A 12,101-nucleotide genomic window follows, 5' to 3' on the forward strand; every position below is an offset into this window, starting at 1 on the left:
TTTTTGTAAAATGTATTTGTCCAGGGCCATTTTAGTTTCATTGCGCATGCAGCTGTGTATAACTTATCTTGTCTGCAGGATCTTTTCTTCCAATAAGCAATATGTTAAACTAGGCAGGGCAATATTATCTGCAGAATTGAGGTCATAGAAATGCATTTTATCATTTCATCCCAGAGAAGAGAATCATTGATTTGATATGCTCAGCTACCTTTTCACAAATATCACTCTCCTTCTGCAAATAGTGATCTTAAATTATGTTCATAATTTCCGGTGTGTGTGTATATTTCTAAGATGTTGGAAATATTTTAATATTGTATTCCGTTTGTGTCGAATATTTCTGACTGCAAAGCCCCATTCAGAAGAGTGCTTTTGTGATCAGAACAGATAGCACACATCTTAAATATTCATTATTCATAATTTTTTCACTTACCTTGCTATGAACATTTATCTTCTTCAGGACAGCTTTCTCTACTCTGGAGCCTTCCAGTTATGTCGGACTTCAGCTCTCATAATATTTTAGTCTACCCCATATAGAAGATATCAGATTGAGGAAGGATACTTTAAAATGCTGCTCAATGTGTCACCAGCAGTGTACTCTTTGAATCCAGCCAGATGAGATTTCTTGAAGGTGGAGGATAGAGTATATGAGTCATCAATTGTGGTACACAAGCATCTAGTGTACCTTCTCAGAGATGGTGATAATTCCCCCTAAGACTAAGCAGGAGAGAAGAAACAGAGGGTGAAGACAGGTCTTGATGAAATAGAGGCTTTGACTAGTTTTTCTGTTCTTGAACTACCTTAGGAATCATATTAGATAAAAGATGGGTAGTTTTTTCCCCTTTATTAAAGAATTTATTTTACCTATAATTTACTTCCTACAGCAGTCTTAATGCAACTGACAAATATTTCAGTAGTCTGCAGTAGCTTCAATAGCAACTAACATACCACAGGAAATAATAATCACAGCAATAAATTGAACAACAGATCACAGAAAATGTAACTCTTTTTCTTTCTTTAAATCTAGGAAGAATATATAAAAATGGAGGCGTTGGAAAGATTTCTTACCAGGTTTGTTTCCAAGTCGGAATAAAGAACACAGGGAGTTTTTTGAATTACAGGTGAAGTTTATTTTGAGAGCACAATATACAACCAGCTATTGGAGCTACCACATTAGGACTAGAAACCAGGAGACTGGAGGTTCTAGTCCCATCTTAGCCATGAAAGCTAGCTGGGTGACCTTGGGCCAATCACTGTCTCTCAGCCCAAGTCATCTTTCAGGGGTTGTTATTGTGAAAAAAGTAGGAGAAGGAATATTAGATATGTTCTCTGCCTTGAGTTGTTTATAAAAAGAATAAAGATGGGACACACACATGTTTATACTAAAATGTGCACTTAGCCAGCATTCTAAGAAGCAACATCGTGCAGTCAGGCATTCTGCTGAATTGTGATTCCCCCCCCCTTTTTTTCCAATAGTAATCTCTTTGGGGAAAGATTTTTTTTCTTATTTGATCAAAGAGATCATAGGTTAAGATCAGACAGGGAGGAATGTTTACCTGATTACTTTGGTGTTTCCTGTTGCCTTTTGATCTTTGTCTAGAATCTATTGTTATTTGTAATTCTGTGCCTTTTGTCCTGATTATGGTGAGAAGAATATGTGGAGAAGAATGTGTTACAAGGAAGAACTTGTTATAAGGAGCAGCTCTCAACTGCTTAAGAGGAATTGTTAGAAACAATGAATTCTCATGTGTATACTGTATATATCACTGTCTGCCAGCTAAGCTACCTGTGATGGAGGGAAACCCCAGATTTGTTATGAAAAAGCCACATCTGCATCAAATGAGTGTTTACAGGTCTACTTTTTTTGAGAGAGGGTGGGGTGGGGTGGTCAGGTTGGAGAAGAAGATGAGAGAGATGTCAGACAATGGACATTGGCAAGTAGAAAACTCTAGCATTGGTGCTAGATTTCCGAAAGCACAGAGAGAAACCTGCCCCACTGTATATTGAGGGGGGCTGTGTGGAGAGAGTTTCCTCTTATAAATTCTTGAGAGTGCTTATTAGTCAAGATCTCATCTGAAAAACAACACGTCCCTGGTGATTGGCAAGGCCCAACAGAGACTTCATTTCCTTAGAGACCTGTGAAAAAAATCAGGTGGAACAACGGCTGATGACCTCTTTCTATTGGTCCACGATAGAAAGTGTCCTCACATACTGCATTACAGATGGTACTCTGGTTTAACTGCTGTGGACAGGAAGGCACTACAGAGAGTGATCAATTCGGCACAAGAAACCATTGCTTGCCCTGTAACACCACTGAATGACATCGCCAGACCTCACTGCTTTAGCAGACTAAGAAAGATACTCAGAGATGATTCACATCCTGGTCAGTGTCTCTTCGCACTTCTACCATTGGGCAGAAGACATCAAAGCATAGCCAGCCGAACAAATAGGTTTAAAAATAGTTTCTATCCTTGGACTGTCAGACTCTTAAACACAACCACAATCACTCCACGCACATGCGGAAACGTATGACTAGTTTTTCTTTTTCTTTCTCCCCCCCACCCCCAATTACTTGCATAGGGATTATTCTTTATACTATTTCTGTTGTTTGCATTTTTTGTCATGGATTGCACCAGTGAGGCTAAAACCAATTTTGTTGTATACATGATGTACAATGACGATAAAGGCTATATTATGCTATAGAAAACTAAAGACCAGGAAACTGCTGGATTACCTTTATTGGACCTGCACAAACTTTTATACTATCTGGCCTTGAAGCAATGTACCAGGCAGAGATTAGAGCTGGTTTTTCCAGATGGAAAGTCAAGAGGGAAAAAAGGGATCAGGTAGAAGCTGCTTAGAATCCACAGCAGAGGCTGAAAGGCTTACGGTGACAATTGGTGAGGTAGCAGGAGAATAAGGCTTAAACTGCTGGTTCAGACTTTTTGGATAGGCGTTTTATTTGAGTTCTCAGTGTGGACTCTTAAGGCTCCAAACCGTCTTTTTTTGTTTCCAGAAGTGTCTCTGAGTGCTTAGGGGAAACGGAAGAGAATCAATTTCACCAACTTCTTTATAGCTTTACAATCCCCAAACAGTGCTTTTTGTTACTCAATAATCAATTCCTTACCTCTCTGTCTACTCCACCCTACAACCATGCTCCTGCCCATCCTACCTTAGGCAAGAGCCAGGTGTTTAGTGACAATAGGATGAGCTTTGAATGCAATCACTTTCATTGTATTAAATGTTCTGGGACTATATAATGCAAAGGTAAAGTCATGCCATCTATTTTAATTTTTTTCAGGGGACCTTCATTTCAATAGTAATATATGCAAGTAGTAATATTTTTCCCCACTAGAAAGTGTATTGAGTACACATCTAGATTGGAAAAGTGAGCTTCATCAAGATGTTATAACTACCATTGGTACATCTGCTTTTACTTGCATTGTTGGAAGGGAACGTGAGGCACTGGGAATGAGAGAAGGGACATTGGGAATGAAAGAAAAGACATCTGTTGGCTCTTCAATTGCCCCTAATGATTTGAAACTTTGTAGTAGAACATAAAATATCTTTTTTTTTTTACTCATTCACTTGGTGTGGGAATGTGAACAAAATACTGATTACTAATTGAAAGAAATACTAGAAAACTTGTATATATTTAAATAGAAAATTGAATCCACTAAAATATTTCTATTTTTTCACTTTATATACCTTATAGTATAACATAGTAGTGTAAAAGGCCAGAGGAATATTGTCACTAGAGAGGAAGAGATAAGTGACTTCATGACAATGTGACTTTATTTTCTCCATTTCCAATTTTCTCATAATATTATTCAACAGTTATCAATCGCATACACCCAGTAAACAGTTTGGCATTATTTCTTTTCCTGTGGTATGCACACCAAAATTTATATATATATTTTTTTGTCTAACTAATGCTCTAAGCAGGATAGATCAAAGAAAACAAGGCTTGGTGAATGTAAAAACAATACTGCTCATTTCAACTTCTATTATTGTGTTACTTTGTGAAATTAGCCAAAGACTATTGTGCTGACTCAGTGTTAGGTTTTGTGAACATGTTGAAGTAATTTCTTAGATTGTATTGCAGTACATCCTACATATAGTATATTTCACAGGTTTTCCTGTGAACAATTATATTAGGATGAAGATACATGCGTAGGTTGCATATTTATGTCTGAACTTAGTGTTGATAGGTACTTGCAAAGTATTTAATACATGTTACAATTTGCCCTGTAGAATACACACATAAAATTTCAGACAAATATTTATATATTTATGTATAAAGCTTTTGGATAGATGGATGAATAATAATAGATAGATAGATAGATAGATAGATAGATAGATAGATAGATAGATAGATAGATAGATAGCTCAGTTTAAATTCTGAAATGCTTTTTGGTGAACAGTTCAAGGCTGCTAATTCCTGCATGCCTAATTTCCCAGTGCTATGTTTTCTAAACTGCATTGGGAGAAACAAAGCAACTGGGTTTGAGGATTGGTTCCAAGAGACAGCAATCTGGCAGAATTACAAGTTTAACCTCATTTTATTTTCTGAGAATTTAGAGATTGCTTTCATGCCAGCAAATATATGAGAAGAATATAGATTTTTTCCTGAGTATACTGAACTCAGAAGCAATAAGTGGCCACTAACATTGAACTCTACAGCTGCATGCATAGATAAATTATTATTTCTCTTTCCCTTCATCTTGCATAGAAATTCTGGTATAAAAATGGTTTTATATCAACACAAAGAATGAACAGCTATTCAAGTAAAGCTGACCAATAAAGTCAAAATAGGAAGTCTATTTCCAAATTATACTTCTTTACAGAAATCATGATGCACTTCTTTTATTTCTTCCCCATCTGCAACTAACACCAGAGACAGCAGAAGATAAGGGATTTGACTGAGATTTGGTGGGAAATGATCTGTTTTTCTTTGCAGACATTTGCCCATTTGCCTACAAAAACATCATTTGTACCACCTAGATTCCATACTGATTCAGTAATGGGAGGAGAAAGAATAGAAGGGAAAGGCAACATACATTTTGATATTTTATTTTTGCATCTTTAATATCATTTAATATTATAATATTAATATTATTAATTTAATATTATGTAGGGAAAAGTTGCCCAAGCATAAAGTCACTGCACAAAGTCACTCCATAAATGATACAAAATACTCTTTCCAAGGTTCTGAAATCAGAAGACTTTTTATCGTTACTGAAGATCAACATGCTCCAGATCAGGATTTCCCAAAGTTGCTAGTATGAACTCCCAAAGATTGATGGAACTATCCTACAGGGTCACTGTTACTACTACTACTACTACTACTACTACTACTACTACTACTACTACTATTATGATTATTATGATTATTATTTATTTATTTGATAAATATTATTTTACCTAATAGTATTATTTGTAGTATTATTAAGTAAAGTAATATTTATTAAATTATTTTCATATAAGAAATAATTGGGGGGGCTAATGAGCAATCCAAAACTTGATAAAGGGATTGATGACTTGAAGAGTTTGGGAATACGTGCTCTAGATAATGGCTGTCCAGACTTGTCCAGTTTAAACAGACTGGGAAAAATGGTTTTTGTGAAGTTCCAAGGGTAAGCCAAATATTTGGCTAAGTGTGTGTGCACGTGGTTATAGAGGCAGATCATTTTTAAGTCTCAACAAAACAATAACAGAACAGGAACAGAATAATTTCACAGGCACAAAACTCAGTCTAGTTTGGCCATCATTAGTTTGACAGGGCTGTAACAATTATTCTGCATGAAGAAAACTTATGGCTGTTCATCATTAAATTGTATAGATTTAATTTACAAATGAAAAATCCAAAATGCTATTCCTTTCAATATCTAAATGAAATGATGGAAGTATCCAACTTAGATGCACTATTCATTTGCTCAGGTATTATATTTGTCATGTTTCTTCAATAGATTCACTGATTTTCAAGTGCCATTTTATTCAGGTACCACTTCACATTTGATTTTTTCCCTCAAGCAGCTGTCTCCCGATTCTCCAAATACTTATTATATTTCAACTATAGCTGAAATGGGAGATATGTCAGATTCCTATTTCATTCAACTTCTCTCCCCACTCTCAAATGGAGAATTTTAAAAAATCATATACTCTGAAATCCCACAGTTCATTCCTATAACTGAGCATAAGTAGAATAGTTCAAATAAATTGCCAGGATGGATTCTGTGAGGGAAACCATTCTAAGGTCTTCAAATGAAGAGTGTGCTTTCCCTGTAATGGTTATTTATATAACGTTCATATAAATAAAAAATAAACACACACACAAACATATATTAAAACAGTATAAAGAAAATATCCCCAATAGTACAGAGCACAGCTGAGCACCAATAACATGTTTTATCTTTTATTTGTTTGTTTGCTTGTGTCTCACTTTTATTATTTTTACAAATAATTCAAGGTCGCAGACATATTCAACACTCCTTCCTCTTCTTATTTTTCCCCACAACAACCCTGTGGGGTGGAATGGGCTGAAAGAAAGTGCCCGGCCCAAAGTCACCCAACTGGCTTTCATGGTTAAGGTGGGACTTAAACTCATGGTCTCCTGCTTTCTAGCCTGGTGCCTTAACCACTAGGCCAAATTGTCTCTTCTGTTGAAAAAACACTCACAACTCATTAATGAAAATTCAGTTTGTAATAGTGGCAAATATTTGTAGCTCTGGGGTATGATGAGGGTGAAGGTTCATTCTCTGGGTTTGTGGGTTGTTTTCGTAATGTTTCATTACCAGGCTAGGTAACATCTTCAGGGAGTTTAGAGGATATCAGTGTCAGTGTTCTTCTGTTTATAAGAGCTTCAGGTGTGGGAATGTCAAGTGAGAGTCTTTTGATGGGTCTTATGATAGGGAGGATACATCAGGTTAGGGTCATTGGAAGTCAACTGCTGGTGGGGTGCATGGTTGAGGGTCTATGATTGGCAGTGTGGTTGATTTGGATTCTGGGGGGTTTGTAGGCTGGTTGTAGCTTAATGTGTCTGTTGATGGAATTGCTTCTGGAGTGTCAGGCTTTGATGAACTCACAAGTGTGGTGGGAGGTAGCATGGCCATTGATTTCTGTGTTTTTCCTATGGTAAAACACTGGTGCTGTTTGATGTCAGCATGGATAGAGATTAAGGATTTGGGATCATGGCATTTGATTGCCAACCAGTGTTCACACTGGTTTGCAATTAATATGATGTTTGTCCCATGTAGAATTGGTTGCAATGGTTACAGTTGATTTTGTAGATTACATTGTTTCTTTCATCCTTCGGTATCTTGTCTTTGGCTATGAATAATTCCTGGTGGGGTGTGGCTGTGGGTTTGTGGGCTATTGCTATTCCTAGGGGTTGGAGGTTTCTGGCTGTCATTTCCGACACCCAAAATTCAGTTCTATGATCTATTCCTTATTATATGAAATGAGAAAACAATTTCATATTTGAAATCAAATCTGATATCAACAAATATATTTGGAAGTAGAATGCAGTGGATAACATGTCTTATGACTGAACTATACTTATTTATCCTCACTGTTGCACTGCAGAGCTTCTGAAAATGCTTAAGGAATCTGGGGGGATTTGGGAGAAAAATGGTGATGATCTTCACCACTCTTATTGTATCTGCAGATTGACATCCAGTTACTCTGTTTCAAGTGATCAGGTCCCTCTTAGAAAGGGGGGCTGGTGCAGGGCCAGTGTGAGAAATATTGCCAGTATCACTTAGACAACTCATTTGTTTTTCTTTGGAGTTGGATTGCTCATCCCTTTTGAGGTGATGAGATGCATCTGAGCTCTGTTATATGGGAGGAATTTGAACCAGCTGATCCTGGGAATTGGATAGGATCGTCCCAGTTGTGAGCTCAGCCACCTGTGTTCCTTATTGCCTAGGTTGATCAAATCTCCTGGGAGGTGGTATGTGGTTGGGTCCAAGCAGTGGTTAACATCTCTTTGCAAGAGGGGATGGTATCACTTGCCTTGAAGGAGGTGGTGGTAATCAACTTTCTCTAATCTTTTTTTAGCCTCTCTATCCAGGACTGTACTGTATATGCTTGCACTATTTCCTCAGAGACTGTTTAAATGTTTCCTTTTAATGAAGGATTGTATGTTAGAGATCTGCCTCCTCAGAATTGAGCATCAAGAAAGAGTAAAATAGTAATGAGTAACTGTCTATTAAAGTGTCTAAAGAGGAATGGGAAGAGAAAAGTGGCATTGGAATGCCAGGTGGAGATCTGCAACAAAAGAGGTTATTGACAGAACCAATTGGGTTTCTCAGGAAGGAAAACTGGTGGTTAGAGGTAGCTTTAGAAACCATTGAACTGGGAGAAACTTGTCAACATTAATCCATATAAATGATTGATTCTAGAATCAAATCCATTTTGATTTTAAATGACTTTTTAAAACACCTAAATTGTTAATTAAAAAAAAAACTATCCTTAATTCTCATGCCATCTAGCCATTTCTTCAGTGACCTCTTCTCTATCACCGCTTAAAATTTAGCCTCAATATATTTCATCCAAATCTCTTTTCTGGATGTTATGAAACACTAATGCTTTAATGAGTACTCCATTAATGTTTAATCAGTAATATGCTTTTAAATTCTCAAATCTGTTAACTCACTCTTATGTAACTTAAGCAGCAAAAATACATAAATATTTAACAATAATTTGATCTGCTTTACATTTTACAACCTTTAGTTCTGAGAATCGGAATCTGGCAAAATTTATTTTGAACTACGGATTGCAATTTTGTGGATGTTTAACCAAAAATAAAATCAACAACTAATTATTATAGCTTATTGGACCACTAAGATATTTTTAGTTAAAATTCTAAAGAAGTTTCTTATATCATAGCTAGTATCCTGAAAGACCATTTGTGTGGATAGCCAGCAGGCAAAAATAGGAGCACCGGCTCAATTATCTATCTGGCTTGTTTGTGCACTAGGAACCTTGTCTTTTCCGTTATTCCAACAGTTTTGAAAACAACAGGTTACTTTCTTGAATTCTAATGAAAGAACAAAAAATGGGGAGCATCATTGCACTTGAAGGGAAGTTATACTAGAAGATGACTATGAGAATGTAGAAGTGATAAACATATATACATATCTTATTGAGCATTAATACTATATCGATCCAATTTTTACCGAAAAATCAAGGGGGTGGATAGTGTGCTCAGGTGTGTCTTTGAGTCAGTTTTGAGTTCTAGTGACTGCTTTGACTAGACCCTGCAGTTTTCTTGGCATGGTTTTTCTGAAGTGATTTGCCATTGCCTGCTTCCAAGGGCTGAGAGAGAGTGTGAGTGGTTCAAGGTCACCCAACTGTTTTTGTGCCTAAGATGGGACCAGAACTCATAGTCTGTCATTTTCTAGCCTGGTGCCTTAACCACCACATCACAACCTACATGTTATTTATTTACATCATCCTAAACTTATTGCTGATGGACTTTTTCCAAAGCATGTTTAATTCTCTCCCTTTTCCATTTATGGCTGGCAAATATAAAGGAATCCCTGTGTAGGCAATGACCTTGTGCCACTAGTGAGATGGAAACCCCAAACACGTTTTTTCCAAAATGTAAATTCTAGGCAGAATTAAGCTCTCAGTTAATTTGCTGTCTAATGGAAACACTGTCTGGCTGCCCTGATTAGCATTATCTAAAAGTTTTCTTAAATGACAGGTGTCCTAAAACCACCTTTTTAATTGCTAGATTTTGTGCTTTAGCCAGAAGATTGCATCATAATCAGATTTGTTAATAGAATTACAAGAAGTACAACTTGGAAAATTAAATTTTTGGACGGTATTCAGGTTGTTTTAACATACTGGTCTTGAGTCATAATAAAACTATTACTACTTTATGATACATATGATGAATAGAAATTGGAGAAATAATTTATGTTGTTATTTCTTAAAAATCAAGCAGATAAAACCATGGTATGAAGGCTATTGCAAAATCATCTGAGAATACCATAAATGATAGTATTTTAATTTCATTAATTTTAATTAATGCATACAGATGCCCCCATATTTTTATCTTTTGTAGACCCCCATATAGTGGTTTCATATCATATTTAAATAGGAAACACCCAAAGTTTATAATGCAATACCTAAATTAGATATAAGGACATTCTCTTATAAAAAACAGGGGAAAATGCCAACCTCAATCTTACGTTTTGTGTCAATATCACACCTACAGTTTCTATCCATTCTTACTCTTGCACACTCCTAGTACAGTACAGTCCCATGTATTCTCCTAATCCAGTACAGAATTTATGCTGACATGGCAATCTAACAGCAGCACTATAGGAAAGTCAACAATCCATTTGGTGGGATCAAATTTTAGTTATAATCATAGACTTTGCAGCTCCGTATTATGACAGCTCAGATCTATTATAATCTGCCATGCTTGTGGAACATATTACAGAATTGGTTCTTTTCTTTTTTTTCTGTTTGGAATTTCTGGAATTGGACAAAATTATATATGCTAAGAGATGTTTGCTGAGCCCAGAATTAAATTGCCTTAAAGCTTAGTATTTTACCTTATGTTACAGTGGAATTATTTGTAGAAGAATCACTTTGTTTTGTCAATTGCTATATTTTTTAATATCTTTAAATTTGATAACATCCTCATTTTAAAAACTGAAAAAAAAATTGAACATCCCTAGGAATATAAAATAAATAATAGAATTTCAGAAACCCTAAAAGATGAAGAGTACCAATAAAATGTAAATGCAGCAGTAAAAATAAAGCATTGTACAGTAAAATGAATTGGTGGGCAAATATTGTATCATTTTTTGGCCTGACAGGAAAAATAGAACATGGTTGGCTCTCGGGTAAAGTTATCAGAAAAGGAATGGGATATCCCCAGATGGAAGGTCCTATCTCAAGTAGCTGCCATCCATCTAATCTCCAAGGCCATTCAGAGAATGGCCATCAGAAAAAAACAGAATGAATACTGTAATATATTTCTTCATATATCAAACCAATCTTCATCACCAGAACAATAGTTATACATAATTATAGACCATGCTGAAATGAAAAGAAACAGATTTTTGCTATATATTGAACCAATAATTTATAGCAAAATATTACCTTTGTTTGCCAGTCAGTTATTACTATTTCTCAGCTTTAAAATATCTGTTTCCCAATTATTGGGCAAACATCAAATGTTTACTTTAAAAAACCAGAATGTAATAACCCATGAGTAAAAGCTATGTGTATAAATAATTTCAGTTTCTATCTGTTAACTGAATAAAAATATTGTAATATAAAAGTACAATTGATTATGGAGAAAATTTGGCTACTGGGTCTCTAAGTCCTTTATAAGATTATAAAGATGATTATTCATGGTAGTGGATAACTACCTTGCATCATGAATTGTGTTATAAAACAGTACTACTATGAATTATACCATAAAAAGAAGCCATGTCATGATAATACAGTAAGGTCGGTAATATTTTTCTTCTGATGTCAGCCATAGCACTAAATAACTGATTACATTTATTTATTGCATAGGGAAAATGACATTTTTTTTCTTCCAATATGATTTCATGGAACCTGAGTGATTTTGCACTTGACACAAGCTAATTTTATAACGATCTTTGCTTAAATGGAGGAGGGAGGGTAAGAAAGAATGTGTGTGGAGATAAATTGTCAAATTCCACCAGCATAATTCCTTTTTCCCTGCTATTTTTGTCAAACCAATCCCATTCCCCAGTAGCCTGGGGAAATGCTAAAGGTACATAACCATTAAGGGAGATAACTATTTTCAGAACCTTGTAATTTAAGAACTGTGATGATTTAAATCAGGGGTGGGCAACTATGCCGACTTTACAACCTCTGGATTTCAACTCCCAGAACCGAATGCTGGTTCAGGAATTTTGGGGGTTGAGGTCCAGAGGTCATAAAGTTGCCATAGCACCCACCCGATTTAAATTATGGCTTCCAAGCTATCACATATTGTCCTATGACACTAAGCATGTGCTCTACTAGCAACATTTTTTGTTCCTTTCCATCTCCTCAGCATGTTTAGTATAACATTTAATTTTAGATAGAATTTTCAAAATCAGTTGGTC

The sequence above is a fragment of the Pantherophis guttatus genome, chromosome 3, assembly GCF_059756535.1.
Source record: "Pantherophis guttatus breed Tessera chromosome 3, ASM5975653v1, whole genome shotgun sequence".
NCBI lineage: Eukaryota > Metazoa > Chordata > Lepidosauria > Squamata > Colubridae > Pantherophis > Pantherophis guttatus.